Consider the following 20,765-nt stretch of genomic DNA (forward strand, 5'->3'; position numbering starts at 1 on the left):
AGGAGAAATATGCTCTCTCCTTCTAGTCCCTGTCAGTACTCTTGCTGCAGCATTTTGGATTAGCTGAAGGCTTTTCAGTGAGTTTTTTGGACATCCTGATAATAATGAATTACAGTAGTCCAGCCTGGAAGTAATAAATGCATGAACTAGTTTTTCAGCGTCACTCTGAGACAGGATATTTCTAATTTTAGAGATGTTGCGCAAATGGAAGAAAGCAGTCTTACATATTTGTTTAATATGTGCGTTGAAGGACATGTCCTGGTCAAAAATGACTCCAAGGTTCCTCACAGCGTTACTGGAGGCCAAGGTAATGCCATCCAGAGTATGAATCTGGTTAGATACCATATTTCTAAGATTTTCAGGGCCGAGTACAATAACCTCAGTTTTATCTGAATTAAGAAGCAGAAAGTTAGCGGCCATCCAGGTCTTTATGTCTTTAAGACATTCCTGCAGTTTAACTAATTGGTGTGTGTTATCTGGCTTCATGGACAGATAGAGCTGGGTGTCATCTGCATAGCAGTGAAAATGTATGCTATGTCTTCTAATGATGCTGCCTAAGGGAAGCATGTATAATGTAAACAGAATTGGTCCTAGCACTGAACCCTGTGGAACTCCATAATTAACCTCAGTGTATGAAGAGGACTCTCCATTTACATGCACAAATTGGAGTCTATTATTATTATTAATATTATTATTAACCATACACAACTGCCTCAACACAACCCATAAAATTGGCTTCAAATGAGCTCTCGGGGGGAATTAACCTTATCTGTGTGGCAAATATGCCCACCTATCACTGCACACAAAAAAAGTCATGCAGAGATGTGAACATGCAGAACCTGCAACAATGTGGGAACAAACAGTAAGCCTGCTACAAGTTCTTTTGTGTGTCTTAGGGCTTGTGTAAATCTGTCAGTATGCCTTCATTTTGCCACCATGCTTGCTGTCGCAGAGTACCAGCTGCCTGCTCAGGGTGGTAAGGGATCTTTAATCACACACCCACAGTCCCTGGCAAATTACTGCCTGCTGACTTGAATTGATAAACCAATAGCCACAACAATGGGGGAGCTAAAGCCATCAGTGGGTACGGAGCCACCCGGGTGAAGTCAGAGCAAAGAAAGAGTTGGAGTTCAGAAAACCTAACAAAGAACTCTGTATTTCTCATGTCAACATGGAAAAGCCGAAGCCGAATGAGCCTCGGGAGAGGTTCGCCCCATAAGGCTGGATCAGTTCAGTACTTGTGATAACACTGATGGTAAAATGTAGAGGTGAAAGGAGAAAGATCAGATATGACGAGAAAAATAAGCCAGGCTAAAGTTGTTGGAGCAGCTGCAAGAACATAACCATATAAATGACCTCAGCCTTTTATATGGGAAAAGAGTCCAAACATAAGTCTTGAGGATTGATCCTAATGCACTAATGATGCTGCAGCTGTCACAGACATATCACTTCTCACTCTCCAGTGCACTTTCCACCTCTGCATGCAGACACATCCCTCACAATCCTTTGATCTCTTTCCTCAGACCTGCCCCCTTCTTCTGTTTTACCTCTGCTCTCTCATTTATTTTGACACCTTCGACTCCGTGTTTCTTTCCGTTCCTTCTGCCATATACAGGTAAAGATGTGTATTGTTTTTATTTTTCTTCTGAAAGGTGGAATAACATTGATGTTATATTGACCCATCTATGGATAAGTTAAAAATGGAATCAGTTACAAATCAATTAGAAATGGAAATGCATTCTTGGTTCTACTGCGATTAATGCAGATCAACATTATCACACCTCTTCCTGTCACCTGTTTTTTTCCCCCTTAATTACACAGTTGTACACCTGCTGTTTGCTCTGCTTGAACACACATTTCTTTCCTTTCTTTCCTTCCCTCCACCTGTCCCTCTCCTTCAACAGTTTCCTACGCCAATTTCACATAGCAAAGATGCAAGCGAAGTCTCCAAATGTCCAAATGTTTCCACAGCCAAGAGCTTTGCACTCCGTCCAGGGCCCAATTTATCTGGTGTCGCCTGGAGCCCAAGTACTGTCATCTGCTTTGGCTTGCTGAACGTTGTGTAAAAACTCATAAAGCTGATTTTCTTGTTGCAGACTTTGTTGTGTAGCAAAGTATTCTCACTCTGATTTGCAATGGCAGATACTGAGTGACATCTTTTGGAAAGAAAGCCAGATGGAAAAAAAAGAAAACTCTCTGTACCAAGGCACATCAAGGGTGACTGACAGTAACTCCTGGATTTCACAGTAAGTTTGCACTAAGCAAATGACCCATATGGTGTTAGGCAACTGCAGAGGCCTGGGGTCAAATCTGCCTTGGGCCATTTGCTGTATGTCTTTACCCATGCTCTCCTTCCCAGCTTTCCTGCCACAGTAAAGGCTAAAAGGTCACAGATGCATCTCAATGTAATTAGTAAGTGCAATATAGTATTTGTACTAAAATAATTAAGAACTACAATTATCACTAGCAGAATTGCTATATCACATTATTCATATTTATATCATTTATAAAATATGAATAATGAATGAGAGAAAAGCCAAGTCATAATTAACTCATCCCAGGCTGTCAAAATAAGAATACTGTGTTTCATTCAATAGTCAGTTTCTGCATAAAAGTTGGCTGATCAAACAACGCTTTGACCTGAACGTATTTTTTAATAAGATGCAGTAATGACATTTATTTTTGAAATCAGCTTTGATACCACTTCATCAAAACAATTAATAGTAGTAGTTGTTCTTAGAAACTAGGGCTCTTGGTCAGAACTTTTGGGTCAAGCCAATGCTTGCTGCAGAAGATATGAACTCTGGTCTTTGTTCTGAGAATGGGCTTGACATACTTTAACCCTGGAGAACCCATGGGGTCAAATTTGACCCCATGGTTTCCCTAGTAAACCAATGGGGTCGGCTCTGACCCCATGGGTTCTCCAGGGTTAACACAGAACTCTGGTACAAGGTTCTTTTTGTGGTGGTTTCAAATGGAATATTTAATCGTGGATATAGAAGGGCTATTCAAGTTTAAATCGACAAAAGGGAACACTAGTTCCCTGCGAAGACATGAAAACTTGTTGGTTGTTGTTTGTTTTTGTGTTTGTGAGAGCATTCATGTCTTCACCAACGTTCAAGAATGAAACCACAGCTTCAGGCTCAGGGTTTATAGAATCTGGATTCAATAAACTGTACTAGTACTATACTGTTTTACTATATACTATTATAAACTAATACACTATATACTATTTAGATTATACACCAGACCGTCTGAAAGGTGTGACAAATATATCATAATCTAGTTTAACTTTTTTTTTTTTAAAAACAGCCTAAACTGATCGTTTTTACAATTCCTTAGTGAATGATCAAAATAAACTCTTATGTACAAAAGAGAAACAACACACAAAAGCACAATAGATCAGTTGCTTTATGCATCAAGGGAAATAGTTGAAAGAAGGAGTTCATTAAATAGAACCTGGCAAAGACATCCCCTTTAGTCATAAACGCATACTCAAGGGGTACAAGAACGAATGCTTGGATGTTAGGTATAAGCTGCTGGAGGACAAACTTTTATTGCACTGCTGTATGTTTTCTGAAAATGCAGCTATTAGTTATTTATTATTTATTTATGCAGCTGTATAAGCACTTTAACTAGTACACCTTTGTTTATATGAGTGACAACTAGTACACAGATCCAGACAACATACAGTTATTATGCATCGTATTCTAAGACTTCAGTAAAGTAGAAATGTAATATATTAATTGTTAAATTGACAGAAATACAGTTCCTGACAGCTGGCATTTACTGGCTTTGACAGGAGTTCTTGCTTGGTTCGCTTCCCTTCTCCTTCTTACCCTATGGTGGAATATTCAATTATAAAGTATGCTGATGACTCTTCTATATTTATACAGATAATAATATGCTAGAACCCAAATTGCCAGCTGGGCTTAATGGGGATTATGTGTTGACCCATGTAATATTCTGTTCTGTGGAATGATTCACTGGAAACTGCTGAACTAAAAATACTCCTCATTGTCTCACACAAACACAGCCAAGCAGATGATATACATGAACACCATCTCTCTCCTTTGATTACTGTTTGCCATTCACATTATGAGGTTACAAAATAGGAACAGGTGTTGCCAATTTTTATTTGCTTTGTTTGTAAAACAAAATGTATATTACATTATAACCACTGCTTACCTGGGCTTCCATAAGGATGAGTAAACTTGATTGAAAGTGTGCAGTTCATAGAATAGGAATGAATCAACAAATGTCAAACTGGTTCATCTGTGAGATGTGAATTTTTATTACCAGTGTATCTGAGATTTGAATCCGGCTTCACTGTTATGAATGTATCTGATGAAATAATAAAAAATACAGCATCCTGACACACATTTATAGCAAAGATCACACAGCAGGGCTTAGCTGAAGCAGGAATAGTATGAATCCCAGACAGTCAATCAGCGTACACTGTCCCTGAACTTCATAACTGTGGACCTCTTGCCACAAAGTATTCTGAGAAGGATTTTAGCCAATAGGGAAATTAGGAAATTGTTAGGAAGTAGGAAGTTCTCCCAGCAGTCATGCGGATCATGCTGCTTCAGGAAAGTATATGGCACTCACCCTTGCCATAATCAGACAAATCGGGCTCTGCTGCACACAGGCCCGAGCTCCTAACTCCCAGTTTGATATATTAAACAATTATTGAATATGCCACCAAACAAAACTCAGTGACACAAAGAGCTGTGTAAATCTCTGGCTGCTTCCCCTAAATTATGAATGACTCCATGAATTATTCATCAAGAGGAAGAGAAAAAGGAAGGAGACAATGGCAAATAAGAAGAAGAAAAAAAATGAAAAGCTGAAAATAAAACAATGGACTGTAAATGGAATAAAGGGAGTAAAAAGAACTGCTCTCTAAAAGGCCTGGTTGCTTCTGTTTGTTGGAAGTAAATTTGGCAAATCAGAATGAGTCAGTCAATTCAAATTGAGTTGACTGTCATTCATGGATGAATAGAGGCTTATTATGACGATGACATTACGGTGATGGCGTGCACGCATGAAGGATCAGCACTCGCCGCAATGTTGGTAGATGATACTGTGATTGGAAAACAATAAGTAAAGAAAAGACACTGGTGCACATGTTCAACAGAGTGCATCAGTATTTCTCCGTTTGTGTCGTAACGAACCGACAACTGGCCGCTGCACTATGGTCATGCACAGTGTCTTCCCTTTAGATAGCTTGTTACATGGGTCAAGAAGTAATCCCAAGCTCACCAATGCAATTCTAGATTTTACCAAATCCATTAATAGATCTGCAAAGAAAAACAGATAACAGCATAGGCAGTTATTAGCGAAAGCGCTGGATGTTTGCCAGTGTCCTAAGTTAACCCAAGGTATCGGGAAGGAGGAAAATTGCAGAAAATTACATATTATCAATGCATTGGCACTGCTGTCTTGACTTTTGGTTTCTGGACTAGGTCTGATCAGAGGCTATAATTATGGCAAAACAGGTGCTTCAGGCAGCATGGGTCAGCTGAACCATCACAGGCCCCCTGCCACACTAACCAACAGAGTTTTACATATATATTGAATTACCTGGAACAGTTCTGCCCTATGTAAATGACCATTATGCTAATAGTGTGCAACACCACACACATTCTGCCACCTGACTGAGGCACAGAAATGTGTGTGTGTGTGTGTGTGTGTGTGTGTGTATATGTGTGTGTGTGTGTGTGTGTGTGTGTGTGTGTGTGTGTGTGTGTGTGTGTGTGTGTGTCAGCAAATCTAATCTAAAACACCTCAGTGTTGCTGTTCCTGCATGTTTCGAATGCTCGATAACAAAAACAACACAGAAAATTCAAATGATTAAATCTTCTATTTAAATTGCATCACAGTTAATATTAATCATTTGAAGAAGAAAAAAATCATGCGTAGAAAGACAGCAAAAGCCAACAAACAGACAGGGAGACAGAATCACGCAAAGTAACCGCAGTGCTTTAGGGAGATGAGATCATGATGGTGGAACACAGAGGACCCCAGGGACAGAACAGGTGCAAACTACAAGGACAGAGGGCAGCTGCATGAGTGTGACTAATGAAGAATGTTGTCTGTGTGTGACAGTGAAGAAGAAAGACGTGGTGGATTAACAGAAAATGAGATGTGTGGAGAAGAATAGGATTGGCTCATACAGGAAAGAAGAAAGAGGTGCGATAGAAGATGAGAAAATCTCTCTGTTCTGTTAAAAAGGTCAGAAGGCTTCAAGGGGTGAAAGAGAGAGATGTTGCATGTATGCTACACAGTTTGAATGTCATGGTCATCCAGTCTCAGCTAGCGGAAAAGAGACAAAAGAGCAGAGTGACCATACTTGAGGTAACGGAAGAAAATGAATAAGGTGATCATTAGTTGAATGCCAGGCAAAGGCTAATGAAGGGTGAACAGAGCACAGAGCAGAGCACTGGGGAGCTGAGCTAGCTTTTACCGAGCATTTCTGGGAGCAAGGGCAGACACATTCCAGCCACTCACTATTCTGGTATGATTGGAGTGGTCTGCAGTAAGCCAGCAAGTTCACTGTGATGAGGTTGCGGGAGTGGGGGTACTGAGAAAGCACTGTACCACAAAAGTGATGCTTGTGCCTCAGGGGATCAGGTTGCAAGGCCGCGGGTCACCATCTCTGCCCTCTTTTATGGGCTGCATTCCTCAGGCCATGCTAATTTAAAACATATCTGTTGCTTTTGTTTCCACTACATGGCCTTCAGCAATTCTTTTACTGCTTCCCTGACCATCCTTTACTCCTACCATGGCCTACTTTTAGATCTGCAGTGGCTATTCTTTTCTTTGGATGTGTCCTTCTCACTTTGGCTATCTCTTTCATCCTTCACCGGTGTCTCTTTCCTTATACTCCTTTCAGTAGTTCCACAATTAAATGAGTGACTTCTATTTTACAGTTCCTAGCACTGCCACCCATATATCTGCTTGATTTTTTGTATGTAACAAGTACACTTTTTTGATAATCAGTGGTTGTGTTTGCATAAAATTTGCTTATTAATGTTTCCAAAACTTATTTTCTCTGCTTCATATGGCCACAGTAAGGGCAAAGTTGCATTACATAACTGTCTAATGTTATGTCAACTGTATCAGCTATTGTAACTGGGGAGACTTTTAGATCTACCAAGAATGCCAAAACTATCAACAGTCTCAATATCATACTAGTAAAAACCCACTGATTTTTAACAGTCCCCCTCTGTTTTGCCTTGCTTCTCTTGGCCATAATCAACCATACAGGTTTTTAGCATATCAACATATTTATCACATTGTGCATAACTTAAAAGTCAAAGTGATGCCATACGAAAGACCGGACCGCCACTTGAAGTTGTCTATGGTGATTAACGTGCCAGAGTTCTCCTAATTCATCCTGGGTGAGTAATTACTGTGTCTCCAGTTGCACACTTACCGATTAAAACTACATTCTCTTTCACAGTGACCCTGACAAATAAGTGACCAAAGTCACAGTATGAGCAATTTGAAAGCTTTTTTAATGTTCAAAACATTAAAAAAATGTAATAACTGACAAATTTAATAAAAATACTAAAACTATCATAAAAAACTAAATCAACATCACCATTATGTCAAGGTCCATCTGTAGCATGTAAATTGGATTCGTGTTTCTGGAATGTATGATAATATTGTACTGGTACTTTTGGTCTTTCTGTTACTGATCTTCCCCATTATCACTAAGCATTGCGGACTAAAAAAAATCATCATGATTTTAAGATAAAAGCTGTGACTATTAGGTTATCAAACTACTATCATGCTGGTACAGTCTTCTTTTTATTATTCTTTTTCTGCTTGGGCTCTTTAGCGTTCACGCAGTGAATCACCTGCCTCTATTTATTTCTAGTAGTACCGTCCTCTTCTCACACCAAACCTCCTCACGTATGGCTTCACTACATCCATGAATCTTCCCTTTTCCTCTTCCCTGGCAGCTCAACCTTCATCACCGGTCCAAATATCCACTATCCCTCCTCATCCTCCTCTTGTCTAAACCATCTTAATCTTGACTGTCTAATTTTGTCACTAAACTGCTCAACTGAACTGGCCTTCTAATATACTCAATTTTAATCCTGTCCATCCTGGTCACTCCCAATGAAAATGTTACCATCTTCAGCTCTGCCACCTCCGGCTCAGCCTTCTATCATTTTGTCAAACCCACCATCTCCAAGCCACACATCATAGCAGGCCTCACTGCAGTCTTGTAAACCTTTCCCTTCACTTTTGCTGCCATCCTTGTTTCACAAATCACCTCTGACACTAATCTCCACACACTCGACCTAGTCTGCACTGTCTGCTTCACCTTTTTTTGCACTGTTCATTGCTTTGGATGGTTGACCCAAGGTATTTAATCTCATCCACCTTCACTACCTTGGCTCCTTTCATCCTCATCTCTCCCTCTCATTCATGCACATGTATTCTGTCTTGCTTCTGCTGACTTTCATTCCTCTGCTCTCCAGTGCATACCTCCACATGACTGGGCTGTTTTTTTCCTGTTCCATACTCTAACTACACATGACAATGTCATCTGCAAACGTCATACACAAAGATGTTCTAAAGAAGGATCCAAGCAAATGTCATAACTTTAGATTATATATTCTGCACAGTTATGCACAAAAGATCTATAGTCTAATAACTATAGACACATCTGTCTGTGTTAAAAGTGATTTGGGACTCTCTGGCTGGTTTACCATTACTGTCTCTATCGTTGAAAGTAAATCTCCCTCTCTCTCTCTCCTCTGACCACCAACAGTATGTCTGCACCAATGTAGTGTGTGATGCACAGCAACAACTCTGCTGCCCCATCTGTGCTGCACAATATGTGTTATACTGTGTCGACAACCATATAAATTAAATGGAACCCATATTGTACGCTGTTATCAACAAAGTACACTAATTTACATGGCCTTATGTGTCTAGTAAGTCTATGGCAGGGCTGTTTCAATATCTTGAGGGAGCATATTAGAGAGTTGGATCTGTATATAAAAAGGACATGTACCAAATGGCAGGTCGTTTTGCAATCGCTCAACGCAAAGGTTCTAGTTGGAGGTTAAACAGCTACATAAATCTTCTAACATGACCTGGTAATTGACTGGGTTAGGGCCACAGCAGCAACGTTCCAATTCAAATGTACTCTGCTACATGCAATGAAAGGCAAGAAAGAAATCTCAGATAAAAGGTCTAGGTTAAGCTACTGAGAGCTGGCCACATGTATGAACTGATGTACTGGTTGTGAGAAACGGATCAAAAAGAAGAGAAGCTGTGGATAAAATGCAAACTGCTTTGAGAATTCCCTTTTTTTTTTTAACACATCAGTAAATGTAGCACAAGCTGCAACAACTCTGGCAATTTGTTAAAAGCGTGTTTGCAATCTTTCATGCATGATATTTTGTATAAAAACAATAAAACTCGTTCGCACTCATCACAATATCTCCAATGGTTTTGTGGTTGTATTTGGAACCAAAAAATGTTCCTACAAGATTTACATCAAGTAGAAATTAACCAAATGGATCACAATGTGTTTCCAACCCTTCTCAGTGGATGAGAGTCTTCTCTTTGAAGTGGATAACGAAGCCCTTAAACGACTGCAGAAACATTCAAACGGCCCCTCCGACAGCTTTTTTGATTGATTTTTCATTTGTCCCAGATATTTCATCTCATTCCTTTCTGAGTCTTTAAATGATTAAACAAAAATTTTCTCTCTGTATTTCTTTGTCTCTTGCCTTTTTTTAAACTTTGCCTGTTTACACAGCCCAGGCAGAGGGATGACAGCAAGCGACAGCTCACATAAAAACTATGTTGTCCCAATTTTTGTCTGATAATATGTTTTAATTTAACTTCCCTCATTAGAAAAGCGTCAGGGTGATAAATATATGTGGCTTGCTCGACACGAGAGTAATTTACACGAGGATATTAATAGATTCATCATCCAGGCTTAAGCACATCAATTATGAAAGGCCTGTAACCTGAGAAAAGTAAAAAAGAGCCCCATTGAAATGTTGATGAGAAATATAATTACTGCAAGTACAGCGGAGGCAAAACAAACACATTAACAATCAACTATAAACACTGAATAATTAAATCAAACTGTGTATAAATAAATATGCTTATTTATGGACATAAAGTTTCATAAGTACTTAGAAGTAATTAGAAACTGCTTGCTGGTGCTTTGATTAATCACACAGTGTACATGGGGGAATTCATATTTTATCAGTAAGTCATGTTGTGTTTGCACATCTGCTGCAGTGACTGCGATTGACACTGCTGTCAAACTATTGTAGCTACTTCAAGCAATACCACAAGAAAGTCTAATCAAGCTAAAAAAAAAATCTTATGTTACTTAATTTGGTCAGCTATATTTTATTCTGCCATCACCAAAATTCAGTAGGATTTTTGTTCCAGTGACAATGAAATTTGATGGTTTAACAAACTGACTATGACACTCACCACAGCGAAGACTTCTTGAGCACTGTTTTAAGTTTCACAGAACTTAAAGTAGCAAGGTGGCATTTACATTTCAAAACCATATTTCCTTAAACCATTTTTTACTCTAAAACCTTAAAAAAAAAAGCACTCCAAGTGGGCTTCAGCTTTGTCATTTCCTCATGAAGCTAGTGGCCTGTTAAGGTAAGATTTTGAGAGTATTAGAGGCAGTCAATGATCAAACTGAAGGAACACCTGAGTAAATTTGATGAAAAAGGGAAAAAAAAAATAGCCAAACAAGAAGCCATCTGAAGGATGTGTTCTGTTTGAAGAGAAAACACAAATGTACCAAAAGGAATCATCTGTGTCCGAGAGTCTAACCTCTGGAACACGAGAGGTCACAGGCCCAGCAGTGTAGCTCTTCGGGTCATGTGATGGTAGTGAGACTTTTGGTCCTTAGGGAGAGCAGCTTGGCCTTGGGCCTGAGGGAAACCCCTCTTCAAGGGTATCAAATGACTGAAGTGTGAGGGGCTGAAGGAATGTAGGGAATTTAAAGCGTGGATACAACGGAAGAATAAACTGAATGGAGGAATGGATGTTTGGGTTTATGCGGACTAGGGGTTGTGGATGTATTGGAATGACATATATGCTTCTAATGAGGAATTTGGATCTTGAATTTTCAGCTTATAAAAGAAGGCATGCATTGTTTGTAAAATAAGAAGGCATTTGTGGCAGCGATCATAAAATTGCATTGGGGGAGTTTGAAGATCAGACACAAAGGAGTCACGGTAAAGCCCCAGCTGTTGCAACAGAAACACGCACAGCCTGTTCTGGGCTCCAAGATGCCCCTGAAAACATGCCAGACATGGATAGAGGTAAGTCTCTCAGGGCACCATAACTCCCCCAGTCCATCCATTCTGTCTCAATACCCAGTTGTCACCGGATGCCACATGAGGCCTGATGTTGATGTGGGCCAGCCGTGTCCCCAGAGGTCTAGTGTTCAAACTGCTTCTCATGTGTCTGGTTCACCCTTGCTGGACACATCCTCATTTGAGTGCCCTCTATTACAGTACAGGCATTGGTATTTAAATGGGGAAGATAACAGCTTGCTTGTCATACTGTTAGATAGGTGACCTACTTAGGAAGAGGACAGCACAGAAAAACTGGATTTTGAATAAATTGAGGAAACAGAATACTAAATCAAATGTGTGACCAAGTTGCCATGGAAATTGTGCCCAGTGGAGAAGATTATGGGGAGAAGGGAAGTGAAGAGAGGGAAGAGGCATAGAGGAAACTTGTAACCTATCGTGGAAGTGCTACCGAAAAATAATACATTGAGAATAAGTGATTTCTGTCTCGTGTAAATTCCAGGCGAAGGCAGCTCATTTGGTTCCCCGGAGCCTATGAATTCATAATGCCTCTCACGCGCACCTCTAGATGTCAAGAGTGTGAGGGGAAAATAACTGAGCCAATTTCAGCCAATACTAACCTCCTGCAGACACAGTCTCTATCTCTGCCGATCACTCCTTCACACACACACCTGACATGTCTTCTGCTCTCTGCCAATTCTTTTCTCTCCCTTCACAAAATGCTTGGCATATTCTTTAATCCCGTTTTGGAACGGGATGGCATTTACAAGTCAACTTATACAGGACTTTTATCTGAGGTAGCATTGGGAAAGTTGACAGACTAATTCTGACTAGAGTAGAAAAGTTGTCTTTGCTGCCGGGTGCTGTGTGTATGCCTGTCTTCCTGCAGTCTTCATTGGCGAGGCCCTCCAAAGAGGGGTAAGGCAAAAAAGATGGAACCTGAAGTTCGTACGTCAACAAATTTCTAGGCTCAGCATGCTGAGAGAAGGCCTACTTAATTCTGTCTTTGCATCATCAATCTCACTGACTTCTTTTTGTCTGTTTTTTCTTTGCCCTGTTGCCTTTATGTGTGCCCTCCAGCCTTCTCTCTCTTTTGCCTTTTTTGCCTGCGCCTGATCCCCTCACGCACGCAGCTGGTACAACTATATATGTGTGCATAAGAGAGTGTGTGTTTCTGTATTTTTTTGCTTGTTTAGGATTTTATATAACCAAGTCATTGCTGAAAAATGAAGGGAAGGTTTGCATACATGCATGGGCATATAGTAAATGTACAGAAACATTTCATCTGCCCCAAAGACCTGCGTGTCTCTAGGGATGTGCTCTGCCCTCTCTCCCACTCCTTTCAACACAGCCTAATAAATGCAACTGTCATTCCTGATCTGCTTCCAGTAAAAAGGAGCTCACTTCTCTTTGACACCGTGATGCTTACAGGAAATTCCTTCATTTAAATACCTTCAACCAGGAAAACAGAATGAATGACTTGCGAATGAATGACTATGCACAGCAACCGCTGTGTAAATATTCTGGCTGTGAAGTATAAGCACAAGTGGGTTTGATGGAATGACATGTGATTTTCAACAGGGCAAATTTTAATACATGCAGAGTGTAGGACATGTGTTCTAAGCAGTGGAAGACCTGTGGAGAGAGAAAGCAGCCAGAGTTGTGCGGCAGCCTGAAGCTTTCTCCATCCTCTCTCTGGCCACTTTATGCTAACAGAGAGGCCACACCCAGTCCAGCGCCAGACAGGCAGTCTGCCCTGACTTTGTGGTCTAGCTGCCTGACTATATATGGAGATTAAATAGCAGGGTTGAGCCTTCACCCCCTTGAAAGGCCTTCGGGGAGAGGCCTCAAAACCAACCGAAACCTTAAAACAGCTTGTAAAAAGCCACTTCCTCAGAGCCAAGATTATTATAGCGCAGAACAATGCAACTAGGCAAAATGACTAAAAAAAAAAAAAAAAACAGGAATGAAGAAGATGCTTTCTGCTGTACTTAGCAGCTAACATTTGTTATCCACAGACAGACACTTTTCTTTGTAATTTCTAACTTTTTTAGATTTTATAATAGACATAATAACAATTTCAATGTGACAAATCATCATATTAAAACTCCCAAATCGCATGTCTACCATAAAAAACAATTTAGTAAAGGGGCCCTAGTGTTATTGGGTATTACTGAGCTAATCAGCAGATCAGCCACGTCAGCATATGCATTCAATTCCTTAAATCAGTTTACAATGATAAATGGCAACCATTTAGGCCCACAGCTGGTCCTGTGCTGAGTGCTGCCCACATGTTTGTCTTCGTCTCAGTCACTGCTGGAAAGTTGTTTTCTGCGAGACAAATGGGAGATATCACCGGCGACTGAAGGCAAGACAAAAGGCAAACACTATTAAATTGCCCTACCCAAGAGTCACTACATATGGTTAGATTAGATCACTTTCTAGTGTTTGGAGGATAAGCAATACGTGTTCTGTGTAAGTCCACCTGCAGCCACTAAGAGAAACTGGCAACTACAGTTAGAGGAAATTGATATGTGTAACCAGAGAACAGAGCTTCTCAGGTCCCTATTTAATGAGTTGCCATTATGCCAGCTTGCACTGAAAAACAGTTTAAGCTTTAAGCCAGAATAAGAGAACAGCCAACAAAGACAATAGAATGATGACTGGGATCCCCATTCAAATGACAAAGTGAATATGAAAGAAAGCAGCTACACTTCACTGAAACATGTTGGCAACTACGCTGGTTACACGGCAAGATTTTGTGATGGTTATCACAAGGCATTTTGTTCTAATCGCACTGCAGTCAGCTGTTTTTCTCTGCTGTTTGTCTATCAGTAATGAGGGACTCAGCAGCAGCAATCAAAGAGACTCTTATTGTGTTTGTGCAAAAAACAAGAGGTCTTTGTTGGTTGGATCAGGTTGAATCACATTAGGGATTTTCATAAAAGCCTTTGACATCTGGACCAGGGGCAGCGAGGTCTTTGTCTGTGACTCCAATTTGAGTAATGGGCTCTCACACTGTTCCAGAATAGGATATCAGCAGTGTGTCATCGAGGATCTGCTGTCAGAGCCAAACCAAAAGGCTCAATCTGTATAGTATGCAAATAGAAACAAATGATTTATCCTTTTCCTAAACTGTTGATGCATTTCTGAAGGATGCAATTCAGTTGGTTTACCGTTAGGTACAGTATCTGTGTCTCCATATATCATACTACTGTTTGGACTTTTATGCAGACTTTAATTCTTTAAAGTCATGATTAGGTTAAAAATTGAGTAGGAAATTCAGAGCAAATACGCAAATACTGGTTTCCCAGTCTGAAACTGTTAACAAGGAGGTCTACTGTCAGGTTATATAAATGATCACACTGAAAATGTCTCACATTTAAGTCAGGAAAGGATTTCAAAATTTATAAACCTGTTCTCAGAACTTTTTGATCAATCGTTATACAGTACACATTAAAATTGAGGGAAACATTTAAAAACATAAATGATGACATGTACGAAGAAGACATTTACATCTTCTAGATTCATTCTAGGTTTGTGGTACTGACCATTGTACGAAAGATGAGATTTTCTTAACTCAGATCCTTTCATTAAATCGTGTGCTGAGAAAACAGGTTGATTTGATCTTGTGGGATCAAATGGAGGCTAGACTGAATATTTATGAGGAGCAGTGTATCGCAAAATTTGCAGAAAATTGATCTGTTGTATTTAAAGCACAATCAGGGAGCCAGAAGTGGCAACCTCTAAATGATCAATGTATCAAACTTACTCTACTGAGAGCTAGAAAGAAAGTCTATAACACTTATAGTATATAGTCACAGAATAATTTACTAACTAAGGAATATAAAAGTCAATCAATTAAAAAGTACTTTTAAAGATCATTGCATATTAGTGATATCTACACCACTTCTCAGCATGGGAGAATGGGCCAAATGTTTGGCATGGGCTATCACCTACCAGCTTTTCAAGGTTGAGAATGGAAAACAGTCCAGTCTGATGACAGCAGTTTAGAGATATCAGTACCTGAGACTGGCAGGCAAACAGCAGAGCTCATGATTTGAGAGTGTTTTAAATTTACAGTGAAAGATAGCTGTGGGAATCATCATGTCGGGGAGTTTTTTGAAACTCTGGAGTTGCGCACCTGCAACAACCTAACAACACCATGACTAAAGTAGACTACACACCCTAATTTATAGGTCTATAGTTAAGTAGTTATATAGCAGACAGACTGAAAATTATGTAAGATAGTTGATAACCAAAAAAAGCTTTCCACTGTCTTCCTCTTATCAAATTCAGCGGTACAGGTAGGGTCAGCATCAGTAGTATCTTTGGGCAGAAGCTGGAGTATAGAGGGAACCCACTCAGGCACAGGCAGAACATGGTTGAGTCAAATCCTTGACCTTCTTGCTGTGAGACAACTGTGCTAACTACCACAACACTGTTTCCCAAAGAAAACTAAGAAATGCAAAGCATTCATGAGTGGCTTTAACATTTCCTGCTGTCATTAATTAATAAATGCATCTGCTAAATAAGACAATAGTAATTTCCGCAAAGAAATATTGCAGAACAAGACAGAGGAGCACAGTGATTTCCATACTTTTAACCTTACTGCAGCGGCACACTTCCAACTTCTTAGCAAGGTAACCAACTTTATTCACTGTAGCCTGTTTGCAGAAGTGTTGTCCGTAGCTACAAAACTGATTAAATGTTGCTAAACTCCTCTTAAAATAAGCAATATTTTTATACACTAGCAGTCTTAATGTTAGACTTTTGTACACCGTTATGTGTTTAATTAAGTGGAACAAAGAAAAAATAATATAATAGTGTTAGAGACCACTGGTCCAAGGTCTCAAATCACTCTCAAATCAGTCAGCAAAAACTTGTTACATTTCATATAGTTAATAAAGAAACAACAGAGCCCCTAAAATTGTTACATTAACTTTAAAAATCAGGGTTCTGTGTTATATTTTAACAATTTTAATTACAGCCTGTGCAAGCATCTAAATGAAAATGGTGACCAGGCCAGTGTACACGCTGGTTTATTTGTGATGGCCCAGTACAACAAAAACAAGGACTAACAAGTACTGATTTTTAATTTGTTAATTTATTTATTTATTTACTTACCAGCAATTAAAAATAGGTAAAATCATCATTCATTTTAGAGCAGCATGTAGTTTGCTCTCTGCTTCAGTTTCTTTAAAGATACAGATAGAGAGTGGGCTCAACTATGAATAGTTCCTCAATCACCAAGCATCCAAATAAACACCTGGTCTTGCACATGATTAATTTTGACATTTTATGCCCCCCAAAAAGTCAAATTTTACAGTAGAATCATACCATGGTAATGGAAAGATTAATATTATGACCACATTTGAACAGAGGTTTCCTAAACTCAAGCCTTCAAGTCAAGTTTTTTCTTTTTAATGCAAGGCTGGCTCTGGCAACAGATCCAGGAATTAGTTATTAACATGTGTTATGGTGATGTTTTTATTATTTTTTTAAACTGTGACAATGAAGTTTGCTCTGCAAATTCGGACGGATTTTGAGGAGGCACAAAAACAGTCTGGGTCAAAAATACTAACAATAGCGACAGATATGTTTGCAGTAAATATTGCTGCCATGTCATGATACAATTGTAAAAAAAAAAAACCCAAAACAACAACAACAACAAAAAAAAACTGTAGTCAACGTTTAGAACTTTAGCACCAAAGGCATATAAATACATTAGCTCTCGTGGAGGGAAGAGGGGTGTGGCAGTGATTTTGGTTTAAAGTAAGGACATAATAGATGGTAACATAGAGAAAATACCCTGTGATGACATGCAACAATTTGGGAGTCTACAGCTTTACCCACATATCCATTTATTTGTGGCACACTGATTTTCTATTTTTGGAAATATGCACACAGCTCTTGCACACTCTCTCTGATATACTCCTAAACAGATGCAGTCGCACCTGCACCATGACTCGTTCTTCCCCCACTGCACACAATCACCCTCCTCCAAGCTCACTCAGAGCTTTTACCCTGCAGTCACATCATGTCACATCATCTACATTATAGCATGATCTCCACTTAAACATTCAGAGATCAATTGGGTGTCTACAGTGCTTTGCAAAGTTTGGGCAATAGTCTCTATAAACAGCTGAGCTTCATGATTCATTCAGTGATACTTCATAACTCATTCCGAAATCTACAATGTATTTTACGGCAAAAGGTGCAAGACATCCTGGTGCATTCAATCCATAAACTCTGAAATCTATACTAGTCCTTAGTATTTTTCAACAAATCATAACAGCAGAATCCTGTCTTCTATGAATACACTATCAAATTGTCACTATCATTTGTTATCAGTAAACTCCAAATTACTCCAAGTACTCCAAGTTTGCAAGATGTGAATGACAAACATTTAATGCACTATATAAAATGACTATGCACAAGAAATTATGGCAATGATGTCATATTCTTTTTAACATTGACACGTTCTAAAAATCGATTTAAAAATGTATCCAATTGTTAAGAGCAATGGCAGCCATTCCCTCCTAACACACAATAACACCACAGTTATGAGGTATCACAAATATTCTATATGGACAAAAGTACTGGCCACCTGGGTGGACATGATGGCCAACATTAAATAGTTCAATCCCCAGCTATTCTAATCTGCATGTTGAAGTATCCTTAAGCAAGACACTAAACCCCAAGTTGCGCTACTGCAGTGTAAGCGTGTGAATGTTGTTAAGTGCTTTGGCATAGAAAGAAAACGCATTTGAATGAATGGATGAATATGGTTTGTAGTAAGGAAAGGGTTTTCAGCATTCAAAGCAAGTAGAGAAGCATAAGTACCAGTCAACCTACTGTACAGGAGCTTGACCATGAAAATCTTATTACAGTACCACACTTGAATTAAGACAGCTCTCGAGAGCGACCCATTCAATCAATCAAACAAGACTTAAGCTCATGATTATAGAGAAAAAGCACTACATAAAACCATATTATAAATATAATCGACAATGAATACAAATATAATATTAAAGAAAGCAGAATTAAAAGAAACCAGTTTCCACATAAATATTTCAATCAGTGCTTTTGTAGACTGGATAAGCACCGGGAACAACTGACAGTAGGATTTGTGAGTGCTGAAATGATTATATTATAAAAATGAACATTAACTTTCTCAATAGTGCTTTAAAAGTGCAAACACCTGCACTTACAAACATCTGACTGGCATTTCCCCTTCTGGGTATTTCATTGCATCGTATGTAACATGCATCATCATCATTCGTTTGATCAGTAATAAAATGACAAAGGTATTTCACCTTTTTATAAACTTTAAGAACATTGTCTGGCAGTTTAGTTTAGTCTTTTATCGTGCTTGGTTCTATATATCAAAATAGCACTTTTACTAACATCGTACTTTATATAATTTTGCACACCTATTAAGTACATATATTGAGCTGCTGTAAACCAACATTACCTGAGCTGAAAAGGTAATGTTGGTTTACGTGTTTCACCTAGCAGACATCCAGTGTTACAGACTCTTAGCTACATCCCTGGCGTCGTAACACCCAGGAACTCATCGTAATTTTAATTTACCAAAAAGTTTCCAGTAGTTTTCTCAATCAAAAGCTTTAGAAGCATCAATAAAACAGATGACGACAGATGGATCTTTGACTCAAGTTAATCCTTTCTTTAAGTGCATATATACATGTTAGCACCATGCTTTCGCTTGAAGCCAAACTGATTATCCAGAGAAGAGATATGCACACTCACTCTATCAGGCAGGATCCTTTTTAGGATCTTAGATAAAATTCTGGATAGTGCAATCAGCCTATAATTTTCCAGACAGCTCACTTTCCAAGCTTTTAATAACTGGGACTAGCAAAATATGCCATGGGTCATAGAACCAGGGAAACAAAGAGCTAAAAGAGGAGCTAGCCTTAAACTAGTATTTTAGATGTCCTGCGGTATTGTGATTAAAATCAGTCTTTACTATCAAATAATTTATGAATGGCTTCATATACCTCATGTGTCAATATACTTATAGGTTCATCACTGATGTCAGAATCATCCACATATCGTTAACTTTTTAACAGCTGAACAATCTACTGTAATGCTGTTTCCATAATGCTGCAATATCTGCCCCAGATATGCCTTCAACCGTACAGGGTAGAGGCAGTTTGCAATTATTAAGAGCTTTTCCCTCTTTCTAAAAATCTGTGACATTATTTCTCAGCATTTTCCTGGCCATAGAATCTGTCCTCATAACTTACTTATTTTTAGATATAAAACGAACAGCAAACTTATATCAGGCATTTGCAAGCTTTTTCTATTCAAACTCTGGGCCTTGCTTAGGTCTTACAGCAATGGCCCAAAGTTTATAAGCTTCCTTTTATGCTTACGTTGGACATCAAACGATTTACCACTTTCATGCAGAGCAGCCACTATATCGTCATACATGGAACAAAGTTTACGTTTAAGCTCAAGATTCTTACATTTGACATCCTTGCTTCTATAATAAATGTTGTTTAAATATTTATCTGTCTTATTATAACAGGCCAAGAAGTCATGTTCATAAAGGCTGACCAGTCTAATTTTACACTGGTAGTATTATTAGTGACATGATTCTTTCCCATTTTTTCTGGCAATTCTTCCACATTTACAGTAAAAGCAAAATTTATATGGTCTGACACAGCTATCCAATACTTAATAGTCATGTTTTCTAACGTTGCATTCCCAGCTGTACTGATGCAATGATCCAGCCATGATGTAGTATGCCAAGCTTCACTTATATATGTGTGGCTCTCTGGGCAGTAGCACTTCGCTTGACAGAATAAGATAAGCATCTTCACAAAAATAGATTAAGTGGTTAGCAAACGGCCTAGAACTGCCATCTGAAAGATCAGCATTAAAATCACCCACAACATATATACTGTACTGTACTGTTATCTTGAACACATATTCCTCCTCATTTTCACAAATTTCAAAGGGGGTATAAACATTAAGGATGACAAAACTATTGTTATTCTATGTATACTGTATATACACCAGTGTACATCCAGTGTAATTGGTTTTATCACAGCATCAGTTTTTTGTCCCAGAGCACAGCCTGTAGTCTGTCTCTTACTAGCTGTGTTTAGATCTGTCCCCACTACCAAAAAAATTGGCTCAAGGTTAGTTAGGTTTTCCCAAGTCTTGTTTAGGTAATCATGTCTCTAGCAAACATAAAATGTCACATTCTGCAAGAAAACTGTCCACAACAGTACATCTAGCTTTATCCCCTGCACTCTGTCTCAAATGTAGGCCAACACAGTTGTAAGACAATATCCAAAGAGGTTGCTGTACGGTTGGTGATATGTCAACACCAGGGGACACAATTATTCCCCCTGCTGTATGCACTATGTTGCGTGGTTCATCAGACCAGAGCCCCTTTAG

At 39.0% G+C, this 20,765-nt stretch overlaps 1 protein-coding gene across 4 annotated transcripts in view; it reads right to left on the reverse strand.

Annotated features, from left to right (window-relative positions):
- sdk2b (sidekick cell adhesion molecule 2b) overlaps nt 1–20,765 on the reverse strand; it is a 283,868-nt gene that overhangs the window by 229,693 nt on the left and 33,410 nt on the right. The window lies entirely within an intron of this gene.

This window comes from Perissodus microlepis, chromosome 8 (assembly GCF_051167445.1).
Source record: "Perissodus microlepis isolate ML-2025 ecotype Zambia chromosome 8, ASM5116744v1, whole genome shotgun sequence".
NCBI lineage: Eukaryota > Metazoa > Chordata > Actinopteri > Cichliformes > Cichlidae > Perissodus > Perissodus microlepis.